Genomic DNA, 12,043 nt, shown 5'->3' with positions numbered 1-12,043 from the left:
AAACATCAAAATACTACAAGGCACCTTCTCAGATCACAGTGCTATAAAATTAGAAATCAACAATAGGGAAATCAAGGAAACAAAATCAAATACATGGAAATTGAAAAATACCTGCTTAAAATCTAGTGGGTAGGCTCTCTGCTCTTCTGCGTTGGACAGACAGCTGCAGCTTCTCTTGCAGTACCAGACATATCCCTGAGACAGAATGGTGAAGGTTGGAGTCAATAGATTTGGTCTTATTGGGCGTCTGGTCACCAGGGCTGCTGTTAACTCTGGCAAAGTGGAAGTTGTTCCCATCAACGACCCCTTCATTGACCTCAACTACATGGTCTACATGTCCAGCATTATTCCACCCATGGCATGTTCAGTGACACTGTCAAGGCTGAGAACACAAAGCTTTTCATCAATGGCGCCAACATCAAGTGGGGTGATGCTGGTGCTGATTATGTTGTAGAGTACATCGGTGTCTTCACAACCTTGGAGAAGGCTGAGGCTCACTTGAAGAGTAGTGCCAAAAGAGTAATCATCTCTGCCCCTTTTGCTGATGTCTTCATGTTTGTGATAGGTGTGGACCACGAGAAGTATTGCAACTCCCTCAAGATTGTCAGCAATGCACCACCAACAGTTTGGCTCCCCTGGCCAAGGTCATTCATGACAACTTTGGCATTGTTGAGGGACTCATGACCACAGTCCATGCCATCACTGCCACCCAGAAGACTGTGGATGTCCTTCTGGGATACTGTAGCATGATGGCTGTGGGACTGCCCAGAACATCATCCCTGCATCTACCGGTGCTGCCAAGTCTGTGGGCAAGGTCATCCCTGAACTGAATGGGCATGGCCTTCCATATCCCTACTCCCAACCTGTCTGTCATGGACCTGACCTGCCACCTAGAGAAAGCTGCCAAATATGATGACATCAAGAAGGTGGTGAAGCAGGCATCAGATGGACTCCTAAAAGGCATCCTGGGTTACACTGAAGACCAGGTCATTGCCTGTGACTTTAACAGTGAAACCCACTCTTCCATCTTTGATGGGCTTTGCCCTCAATGACCGTTTTGTCAAGCTCATTTCCTGGTATGACAATGAATTCAGCTACAGCAACAGGGTGGCAGACCTTATGGTCCACATGGCCTCCAAAGAATAAAAGCCCCCTGGACCACCAGCCCCAGCAACAGCACTAGAAGAAGAGAGAGGCCCTCAGCTGCTGGAAGTCCTTACCCCAACTCTACTCCTCCTACACACTGAGAGGCTCCCATCCTCACAGTTTCCATCCAGACCCCTGGGAGAAGGGGAGGGTCTTGGAGAACTCAGTCTTGTCATATACCATCAATAAAGTACACTATCCAGTCCAAAAAACAAAGAAAGCTAGTGGGTAATTGAACAAATAAAAAAATTCCTTGAATCATGCGATAACAAAAATACAACATGCCAAAAGCTTTGGACACAGCAAAAGCAGTGCTTATAGGTCAATTTATAGCAATAAATGAACACATCAAAAAAGAAGAAAGCGGAGGTCCCTGAAACCATGAAGGGAGAAGAGCGGAGAGCAGAACCCTACCCAGAGAGGCAGCGATCCCTGAGATGGAGGCAGAGGACTCAGGACCCAGGGAGGAAGAGGGGCTGTGTGCTGATGACTAGGGTGGCGGGGGAGCAGGCTTATAGAAGGCACTCTTTTGTTGATTGGTGATACGTGGAGGGGATTGTAACCATTGGCAATGAAACAATAAACGATGAGTGTAAAACTAATGTTCTCTCATGTAAACTGTCACATAATTCACAATAAAACTTTTTTTTTTAAAAAAAGAAGAAAGAACTAGAATAAACATATTAGCACAAAGTCTCCAACAATTAAAAGAAGACCAACAAAGTAAGCCTGCTGTCATCAAAAGAAAAGAAATAATAAAGATTAGAGCAAAAGTAATCAGAAAACAGATGAACAATAGAAATAATCAACATGACAAGAAGTTGCTTCTTTGAAAGGATTAAGAAAATTGACAAGACATTAGCAAATCCAAAAAAGGAAAAGAAGATGTAAATAACACACATAAGAAACTAAAACACACAACAGGACCACAAAAAGGATAATAACAAAATACTATGAAGAATTGTACTCAATACATTTTAAAATCTAGAAGAAATGGATATATATTTAGAAAAACATGACCTACCATAATTAACACAAAGTGAAACAGAAAACTTGAACAAACATATAATAGAAGAAGAAATCGATCAGGTAATTAAAAAACTCCCAACAACAAAAAAAGTCCTGGCCCAGATGGCTTTACTGGAGAATTCTACCAAACCGTGACCTCTATCCAACTAGGTGCCACACCATGAACAAGACAATACTATACACCCGTATAGAGACAAAGATAAATAAGAGATTGGCACCGTACTCAAGGAGCCTCCAGGCTTTTAGGTAATAAATCCAGATAGACCAATCATGAATTTAGACAGAGAAAGATGCCAGGAGGTGGCATTTGATGGGAACTTGAAGGAGGGATAATGATTTGACAGATAATTAAATGGGTAACTTACATTTTATTAGGTGGGGACAGTGTGAATTTAACCAAGGTGATTGAGAAATCCAATTGCATGTCAGGAAAGAACTAGTGGTCCAGGTTGACCAGAACACAGCAATATGATACTTTTCTAAATGGTTTGTTTGCATTATAAAATTTTTAAAGAGACTAATTTGTGTGTGCACTGAGTGAGTGAAGGCAGGAGAGGGAAATAGTAGAAGTTCTTATTTCCCCCTATTAGTAACCATAGTAAACTCTGTAAAATTTAATCTTATTTTATGTTCAACTTAGTCCTTTAGTGAAAGGACAAGTGAAAGTGAAATCATATAAAAGGTGGCAGCAGAAGGGAGGAAAGAAATGGGAAGGAAACAAAATGAACTGAGAGAGCTAGATGACCGCAGTACTTGAAAAGATCATTACCCAACAGTTGGGGTTGCTGCGATCCTATTTGATTAAGGTTGGCATAAAAAAGCTACTTAGAAATTGGCACACACACAAAGGAAGACAAACGAGGAGACAGACCTGACTTTTAAAACACAGTTGGCTTAAAAAGCTTCCAAAAATTACTTAATGTACTCAAGCAAGGGTATGATATGATTTGCCTAAGAAACTTATATATAAAAAAATTCTTTTTGTAATCATATGTAAAGTTATATCCAAGAGCAATACTTTCCTCCAAATATTTATGACAATATTTAATGAATCTTTATATTTTGATTCTAGTTTCATGTTAAATTCTAAGATGAAGGCTATGAGACGTACTCTTATGGAATGGAAATCAGCTTACAAATCAGGCTGCAAGTCGCAAGGTCAGCAGTTCGAAACTACCAGCTGTCCTGCAGGAGAAAGATGAGGCTTTCTGCTCCCATAAAGATTTGCAGCCTCGGAAACCCTATGCGGGGTCGTTATGAGTTGGAACTGACTCCGCGGCACATAACAACAACAACAACATGTATGTTTATTGCAATGGAAACCTCATCTCTAATAAGCACTTTAGTTATGACACATCACCACCCTCTTATTTTTAATTTCTTTTTTGACATCATTTAAAAAGTATTTCTGAAATCAGAAAATGAATTACCTTCCTTTTTGCCAAAAGCAGGCTGCATTGCAGTAAGTTCTAGAGAAATCTGCTCAAAATGCTTTGGACAGAAGAAGTATTTTAAAAATACAATCTCTGCTAATTGAGAAAATGAGCTCTGCAAAATGTAAAAGGACAAAATTGAAATTGTTATTTCTTATGGAAGCTCTGAGTGGAGATAGCATCAACTGTACACAGTGATAGCATAATCACGAATTTTGCCATGTTATAACACTAGCATGTGGGAGAAGTTATTTTGATTAGTAAACTCCATTAATTGTTTAGTGCACCCCCAGTTTGCAAGAGTATGGTTACTGAATCAACTGTAGACATTTCCCCAAAAATACTGCATATTTGAATTATAGAATTCAGTATCCAACTTCCAAGATACACACACACACACAAACACACACAAGCAGAAAGAACAAGACTGGTTAGAACATTTAAGCCACAATTTAATTTAAAAATAAGATTTTGCATAACTTCCAGGGATCTATCCATTCCACAAAGCAAGACAACCTTTTTACAAGGCAATAGTGATTAGAGAATTACACTGTAGTCTAGTGAACGCGTTTGACAGAAACACGAGGTTGCAGCAGGATAAGGAATAGATATCCAGGTAGACTTAAATGCCTAGTAGTGGGGATGAACCCACTTGGAACCACATGTACAGTAACATGAAAGGACGCCAAAACAGTCCGCAGGTACTTGCTTTGCCCATATTTAATGAACAGTATTGAGCCAGCCACTAACTTTTCTGGGCCTCACTTTACTCATCTACAAGTAATAGGGATGAACCAGATGTTTTCTATCGAGACCTTTAGGTAAATTGGAGAGTCAGTGAAAATAAGGAAGACCCCCATGAGATGGAGTGGCACAGTGGAGGCAGCAACGGGCTTAAGCTTAGCAATGATTGTGAAGATGGTTCAGGGCTGAGCAGCATTGTATTCTGTTGTGTATAATGTCGCTATGAGTCAGAACTGACTTGATGGCACCGAACAACAGCCAGCAACAACAATATGTTACCTAAAGTTTAATTTTCTTTGACGTTTGACCTCTTCTCTATAAGATCTCTCTGCAAGGGAGGCAAAGGGATTAGAAAGAAGGTTAAAGTCGCTTTCTCCAGTTTGGGAGTCAGACAAACCTGGATTGCAATCTTGACACTAGTAGGTAGTTAGTTTGCTTGCTTGGATAACTAACTTCTCCTTATTTGATCACAGTTTTCTCAGTCTTTGATATTGTATATAATATGTGCCTTGCATATATTCTGTGTGAATGAGTGTACGCCAAGTCCCTGGCATATAGTACAGGCTTGTTAACCGGAGGCTGTAATTATTGTTGCTATTATAATTTTTACAATCCTGAATTTCTCTTCTTAACTCATGTTAGCTAAGGGTAAGTCAAGCTAATAATGGCTTTGTGGATTGATCTCTCCATTTCTTTCTGTGCTTTTACTTCAAGAAGAGATTCTTAAAGGATATTCTTAACTGGAGGATACAATCAACATGTCCTTCATTTGTCTCTAGACTGTGACTGACCTATGGATACGCATCCACGCCCTACCAACCAGAATTATAAGGAAGAGAGATGGTATGATGGCTTCCTATGGTCAATACTTGCTCGGTGGCAGACTCTAAACCCACTTCTATTGCCCATGGGGACATTTAAGTTTTCTGTTCCAGAAAGATTGTTAATTTCCAACAAAGCTTGAAAAAGGAAAACTCTGAGGTACTGATATGTTCTAGATCAGGGGTAAGTCATGTCCTGTCTGCGGGCCATATTGTTGTTGTTGTTAAGTGTTGTTGAGTCAGTTCCGACTCATAGTGACCCAGTATAGAATTTCCAAGGTGTGACTGGTAAATTTGAGCCACTTACTTTGTGGCTCAAACCGACCTTACAGTCCTGCACTTATCCTACAGTGTCACATCTGAAGCCCATGAAATAATTTGGTTTGGCCCTGACAAGGCAAGCGCAGTTCCAGCCTTCAAAATAGGTGTGGGTTAATTATATATTTGACCAAATATAGCAAATTTTTGTTTGACCAATATAGGCTAATTTTTAAGTTGATAATTTTTTTATGGCCCATGAGTGATAGTAAACATTTTGGCAGAAAAAATATTCCCCATCCCTGCTCTGGAGGAACTGAAAGAAAAATCCAAATTTCTTCAGTGCTTGACACATATGTAGCCACTTTTGGGGAAAAAAAATGGGTTAGCAGGTTTTCCCCCATCTTGTTGTTGTTAAGTGTTATTGAGTTGGTTCTGACTCATGGTGACCCTATATAGGTTTTCTGAGTCTGTACATATTTGTGGGAGTGTGGAAAGCCACATCTTTTCCCCCATAAAGCAGCTAGTGGGCCCAAACAACCAAACCTGTGGTTTACAGTCCAGTGCTTGTCCTATGTAACCACTTACCTCTCCCATTTTAGCAAGTGCTAATACCACATTCTTTGTTAGATCACAAATACCCAGCTACTGTTATGGTTATAGCAGATTTTACTTGAACTGTTTCCGGAACCCAAAGAAAGCTGGCTTCTAACATTTGGCATCTCAAAGCAAGAAAACAAATGGCGGCCCACATATACCTCAACAATGAGAAGTTTTAAATCAAAACTTAAAACAATAATTACTTTGCTAAGTTTGGAATTTTAAGTTATTTTAAAACATTTAATTATAGTTGTAAATTGCTTTTATAAAATATAATTATGCACAGATCAATTATGCTAGTTGCCAAGGAAATAATTAGCATTGCATTTCATGTCTATTTATTTAAGATATTTTGACATATTGGCATTTCTTTAACATTACAAAATATTCCTCATTAGCCATTTGCAGCTGTTGCAAATGCCCCACTGTCCATGAGTTTCTGATAAAAAAAAAAAAAAAAAAATCACAAATTAAGATATCAAGAAATCCAGAAAAACAAACCAATTGTTACTGATTCCAGTAAGAAGTATGCTACCTGAGAAGAGAATTGGGACAAGTCCTCTAGTTTTTCCAGTTGTCTAAGTGTTTATTGTTCAAACTCTTTCCACACTAAAATAGTATCTTTTCTTAAGGTTAGTAGCATAATAAACCCTGTAAATCTTCATGATAGTTTTCTGCATTTACTTTTTCTTTGAGAACATAAGACAAAAGATGTTGATGAGTTTTTCTTAAAGCTTCAATGATGTTTATCAAAAGGGGGGACATACAAATGTAGACCAAGAGAGAGAAGAGACTTTATGATCTTTAATTCATTTATGGTTTATGCCTTTGTGATCTGTACCCCAAGATCCACTGTCAACATTTTAATTTCAACTCATCAAGTCCCTATTTTCAGTTTCTGAGATTGTAAATATTTATGGGAGCAGACAGCTTCGTCTTCCTACAGGACGTCCTCTGAATAGAGAGACTCAGGGAAAAGTCTCTCTTGCTTGGACTGTTTATGACAATATTTGATGAATCTTTGTATTTTGATTCTAGTTTCATGTGAACAGGTTTCTAGTTTCAAACGAACAGGTTTCTTTGACAGAATGCCCAACGGTTGTTGGCTAACACTGCCCAGTGTAACTGTAGCACACCAAATGGTATCTAAACCATCTCAAGTAAGCCCTTCCCTTTGGAAAACAGAGTGGAGGGTTTATGTAGCCAGGATATCTGTCCAGAGAATTGTTGCTGTTAAATGCTGTTGAGTTGGTTCTGACTCATGTTACTGTTAATTGATGTTGAGTGGGTTCCAACTCAGCAACCTTGGATAGGGTTTCCAAGAAGCAGCTGGTGAGTTTGAACCACCATCCTTGCTGTTCAAACTGATCTTACTGTCCAGTGCATGATCCTATAACACCACACCAGGACTCCTTCTGACTCACAGTGATCCTGTATAGTGTCTCTGAGGAGTGGCTGGTGGGTTTGAACTGCCACTTTGTGGTTCAAACTGACCTTGTGGTCCAGTACTTACATTTTAGCGCCACACCAGGTCTCTGTCTAGAGAATGGTCAACCAAATTTTCTGAAAGGCAGACCGCTTCTAAATAGTTAGCCATTGAACAGCAACTGAGTCTGATACCATGCCATTAGAAGAGGCCCTCAAGTCGGAAGATACTCAATGACTATGGTAGAACTGCCTCCTCTAAGTAGAGTTCATCTTAATGATATCGATGAAGTAAATCTCTGGGGAACTTCATTTGCTGATGAGGAGCAACTCAAACTGAGAAGAAACAGCTGAAAACATACTTTATTAATCAGAACTTGAAATGTATAAAGTATGAATCTAGAAAAAGTGGAAGTCATCAAAAATGAAATGGAATGCACAAAGATCAATATCTTAAGCATTAATGAGCTGAACTGGACAGGTATTGGCCATTTTGAATCAGGCAATCATATGATTTGCTATGCTGGGAATCACAACTAAAGAGTAATGGCATCACATCAGTCATCAAACAGAGCCTTTCAAGATCTTTCTTGAAGTACAGTGCTGTCTGTGATAGGATGATATCCATATACATACAGGAAAGAACAGGTAATACCAGTATTATTCAAACTTACACACCAACTGTTAAAGCCAGCGATGAGTTCTACCAACTTCTTCAGTCTGAAATTGATTGAACATGTAATCAAGATGCACTGATAATTACTGGTGATTGGAATGGGAAAGTTGGAAATAAATAGGAAGGATAGGTAGTTGGAAAATATGGCCTTGGTGATTGAAATGATGCTGAAGATCAAATGATAGACTTTTTTAAGACCAGTGAGTGATTAATCGCAAATACATTTTCAACAACACAAATGGCAACCTTGCATGTGGTCCTGAACAGATGAAAACACAGCAATTAGATTGACTGCATCTGTTGGAAGAGACCATGGAGAAGTTCAATGTCATTAGCCAAACAAGGCCATAGACCATGAAGTGCTCATATGCAAGTTCAGGCTAAAGCTGAGTAAAATTAAAATAAGTCCACTAGAATAAAATTAGACCTGGAGTATATCACACCTGAATTTAGAGACCATCTCAAAAACAGATTTGATGTATTAGACATTAATGACCAAAGATCAGAACAGTTGTGGGATGACATCAAGAACATCATCCATGAAGAAAACAAAAGACCATAAAAAAGACATGAAAGAAAGTGAAAAGATCAAAATGGATATCAGAAGAGACTCTGATGCTTGAATTTGAACTTAGAGAAACTAAAGCAAATGAAAAAATGATAAAGTAAAATTGCTTAACAGAAAATTTCAAAGGACAGCTCAAGAAGACAAAGTAAATATATTATGATGAGATGTGCAAAGACCTGGAGTTAGAAAATCAAAAGGGAAGAACATACTTAGGATTTCTCAAATACAAAGAACTGAAGAAAAAATTCAAGTCTGGTGTTGCAATATTGAAGGATTCTTTGGGCAAAATACTGAATGATGTAGTAAGCATAAAAAGAAGATGGAAAGAATACACAGAGTCACTATACTATACCAAATAGAAAAGATCAGTGCTCAGTCATTTGAAGAGGTAACATATGATTAAGAACAAATGGAACTGAAGGAAGATATTCAAGTTGTACTGAAAACATTGGCAAAAAGCAAAGTTCCAGGAATTGAAAGAATAAAAATTGAAGTAATTCAACAAAATGATGTAATACTAGAGGCCTTCACTCATCTATGTCAAGAAATTTGAAAGGCAGCTCCTGGTTAACCGATTTCAGAGATTCACATCTGTGCACGTTCCAAAGAAAGATGACCCAACAATATGGAAATAATGGAACAATATCATTACTAGCACAGATTAGTCAAACTTTGCTGAAAATAATTTAAATAAAAAACAATTGCAGCAGTGCATTGGTAGGGGGTTACCAGAAATTATAATGAAATTCAGAAAATATGGAATGAGAAATATCATTGCTGACATCAGATTAATCTTTTTTGAAAGCAAAGAATATCAGAAAGATGCTTACTTGTTCTTTATTGACTATGTACTAGCATTAGACTGTGTGGATCATAACAAACTATAGATAACATTTCAAAGAATGGATATTCCAGAACACTTTCTTGTACTCATGAAGAACCTGTATGTAGGCAGTAATTCAAACAGAACAAGGAGATACAGAATGGTTTAAAGTCAGAAAATGTGTGCAACAGCATTGTATTCTTTTACCATACTTATTCAATATGTATACTGAACTGTATGAAGAAAAACATGGCATCAGGATTATAGGAAGACTCATTAACAACCTGCTATATACAGATGATACAACCTTACTTGCTGAAACTGAAGAGAACATAAAATATTAACTAATGAAAATCAATGACTACAGCCTTCAGTTGATTATACCTCAATGTAAAGAAAACAAAAATTCTCACAAGTGGACCAATAGATAACATCATGATAAATGGAGAAAAGACTGAAATTGTGAAAGACATCAAATTAGTCAAATCTGCCTCAATAGATATCTTTAAAGTGTTCAAGAGCAGAGATGTCAGTTTGAGGATTATTGTGTGCCTGACCCATGTCATGGTATTTTCAGTGGTCTCATATGCATGTGAAAGGTGGACAATAAGGAAGACTTTAGAAGAATGGATGCATTTCACTTATGGTGTTGGCAAAGAATATTGAAAGTACCATGGGCTTCCAGAAGAACAAACAAATCTATCTTGAAAGTAGTACAGCCAGAATACTCCTTTGAAACAAGGATGGTAAGACTGTCTTTGACTGTTTCATCAGATGGGACCAGTCCTTGGAGAAGGACATCATAGTTGGTAAAGTGGAAAAAGAAGATCCCCAACAAGATGGATTGATACAGTGGCAGCAGCAATGGACTCAAATACAACAATTATGAAGTGACACAGGACATGGCTGTATTTTGTTCTGTTTTTCACAGGGTTGCTATGTCTCAGAACTGACACAACAGCACCTAACAACAACAACAACAACATGGAAAGCGACTGTTTTCCTATATTGGTAAAGCTTTCAGAAAAAGGCAACAGAAAGCCACAGCTGGTCCTTTAGTCAGGCTGCCGGAGGACTGCCAAGTTGGGTAAAGCCTGCAGATTCTCTATGACTCAAATAGAGGAAATTGGCTTTTTAGTTGGAAGAAGCCCTAGGGCATGAATAACATGTCATTTGATACATTTCTGAGATGGATTCATAGAGAACAACTGAAACATTTATTCTCCCCAGCTGTTGCCTACTGAAGTTTTGCTTTTACTTTGCCGAATCCAATTGCTTTTGTCTTCTATTGCTGCTACCTAAACTTTGGCAATTTGATTTTCTTAAAATTAGTCTTATTTTGTTGTTGTTGTTGTTGTTAAGTGCCGTCGAGTTAATTCCAACTCATAGTGACCCTGTATAGGGTTTTCCGAAGAGTGGATGGTGGGTTTGAACTGCAGACCTTTGAGATAGTAGTCCAGTGCTTATCCTACAACAAACACCACACCTGGACTTCCAATATGGTATATGTTATTGTTGTTGTTATTAAGTTCTGTCGAGTCGTTTCTGACTCATAGTGACCTTGTGTAGGGTTTCCAAGGAGCAGCTGGTGAGTTAGAACAGCCAATCTTGTGCTTCAGACTGACTTTGTGGTCCAGTGCTTTATTCCACAGTGCCACACCAGGGCTCAAATATGGCACATACAATAAGAAATATTGGATAACAATGCAAAATGTATGATTAAAAAGGATTCAAATGTGTGTATTTAATTTTGATTTTCTAATTGCTTAAATATTTTATGTTTTTATAGTTAACTAATTTGTTAAAAGGATTCAGGATGACTAATAGCCATAATATACAGCCAAATTGAACATTTAAAATAAAATCTTAAAATCAAACCAAAAATTCTTTGAAAATGAGAGGAAAAACTATCAGAAATGATTAAAAACTATATCAGAAACTTTGGATCAATTACTCTTAGCTATTTCAAAATATAACTCCAACTCCCAGAATCCAAGGGGGAAATGTGTTCACATTTGTGAAACATCATTACATGGGAAAAAAGTGTCTAAACCCACCTGAACGTATAAATTGTACTAAACATGTATCATGTCTTCCATTAGGCAAGATGGACATTTAGTTTTGTAAGACTAAAACTCAGCACAAAATCTTTCCCATAGTAACCACCAGTTGCTGTGCAGTTAGACTTACAAAATAACTGTGCTTGTCTATAGTAAAGCCTGCTACTGTTGGGTCAATTCCAATTCATGGTGACAGTGTAGAACTGCCTCATAGGGTTTCCAAAGCTGTGAAGCTTTACTGAAACAGCCTATCACACCTTTCTCCCATGGATGAACTGGTGAGGTTGATAGTAGATGCATAAGAATTTGTGAAATGAATTCATCTATTGCATAAATCAATGTGTCATAATAAAAATGTAGTCAGTTAAGGCTTTGCAAACGATTCTAATTAAATCATTGGAACATGATCCTTATAGAAAGTTTTCTTTATAGTTCTGTTGTTTTGTTGTCAGGTGCCATC

The 12,043-nt window shown here is 37.9% G+C and overlaps 1 pseudogene; it reads left to right on the top strand.

Annotated features, from left to right (window-relative positions):
• Positions 1 to 205: 205 nt before the first annotated feature.
• The window catches only part of LOC102827962, a 66,238-nt pseudogene continuing 54,400 nt past the window's right edge, over positions 206 to 12,043 (top strand).

The sequence above is a fragment of the Chrysochloris asiatica genome, unplaced genomic scaffold (assembly GCF_000296735.1).
Source record: "Chrysochloris asiatica unplaced genomic scaffold, ChrAsi1.0 scaffold00212, whole genome shotgun sequence".
Classification (NCBI taxonomy): Eukaryota; Metazoa; Chordata; class Mammalia; order Afrosoricida; family Chrysochloridae; genus Chrysochloris; species Chrysochloris asiatica.
Note: the sequence above shows the minus strand (reverse complement) of the source record. Positions and strands in the feature narration are given on the sequence as shown.